We start from the raw sequence: 1290 nt of genomic DNA, 5'->3' as shown, positions 1-1290 counted from the left end.
TGTGCGGAGCCACCAGCGAGCAAAACCATTTCGCTTGGCAGTTGTTGAGGCTCGCGGTGATAAAGCTCCTTAAAAGAAGCTGGACGCTGATTAACAATGGAGCAGGCATCCAGAATGATGTGGAAGTGGAAACTACGAGAATAATCTGCAGGCCTCTATAATGAGCGGAGCAGGGGAACGCTAGTGTCTCGAATGAGTCTGTTGGTAACAATGGAGCAGACGTCGGAAATGATCTGGAAGCGGAAACTACGAGTATTATCTGCAGGCCTCTATAATGAGCGGAGCAGGGGAACGCTAGTGTCTCGAACGAGTATGTTGGTAACAGGGGGGAGCAGACGTCGGAAATGACCTGGAAGCGGAAACTACGAGAATTATCTGCAAGCCTCTATAATGAGCGGAGCAAGGGAATGGTAGAATCTTGAATTAGTCAGTGGTGAGTAAACGCAAGTATTTACGAGACGATCGGCAGTCCATGACGAGTCGTTCGTTCATCTGGAATGAGTTCGTCAGATGACAAAGAGGAGTTCAGCGAGGCTTGTTAGTTTGAGAAGTGAACTCCTCTAGGTGCGACTCTGCGCTGGAAGAGACAGTGTGGAGAGCAGGAGTTCGATGCTCCAGATGGCTGCGTGTTCCAATGCGTGTGAGTGAAACATTGTGTCGAGTAGAAAGTTCAAACGGGAGTGAACTTTCAAATAATCATAAATACTAGTTGGATACATTTAGTGGACAGTAAAACACGATGCTAACGGCCATACCATGATGAATACACCGGTTCTCGTTCGATCACCGCAGTTAAGCAACATTGGATGTGGTCAAATACTTGGATGGATGACCGCTTGGGAACACCACGTGCCGCTAACTCAATTCTGTTTGCCGCGCGGTGTAGGGGGTAGCGTACTTGTCTCTTACCCAGACGCCCCGGGTTCGATTCCCGGCCAGGTCAGGGAGTTTGACCTGCGTGTGAGGGCTGGTCCGAGGTCTACTCTGTCCACGTGATTACAGTTGAGGAGCTATCTTACGGTGAGGTGGCGGCGCCGGTCTTGAAGGCCAATAATAACGGCCGAGAGGATTCTTCGTGCCGACCACACGACACCTAGTAATCTGCAGGCCTTCGGGCTTAGCAGCGGTCGCTTTGTCGGGGCTGTTGCGCCGTGGGGTTTGGGTTTCTTTGTTGGTAAAACTCGATACGTCTCTGAGTAGTGATTTAAGTTTTGAGGAGCTCATAACGCGCCACAATATTTCGAAATGATTTTCTGAAAATTTCTGCCTAATACTTTTGACAGTTAACGT

The 1290-nt window shown here is 49.4% G+C and overlaps 1 pseudogene; it reads left to right on the top strand.

Moving 5' to 3' along the window:
- The first annotated feature begins 741 nt into the window (after positions 1-741).
- LOC136859383 (5S ribosomal RNA) lies at positions 742-861 on the top strand (annotated as a pseudogene).
- The last annotated feature ends 429 nt before the right edge of the window (positions 862-1290 follow it).

This window comes from Anabrus simplex, chromosome 1, assembly GCF_040414725.1.
Source record: "Anabrus simplex isolate iqAnaSimp1 chromosome 1, ASM4041472v1, whole genome shotgun sequence".
NCBI lineage: Eukaryota > Metazoa > Arthropoda > Insecta > Orthoptera > Tettigoniidae > Anabrus > Anabrus simplex.
The sequence above is the reverse complement of the archived record's forward strand: the minus strand, read 5'-3'. Positions and strand labels throughout refer to the sequence as shown.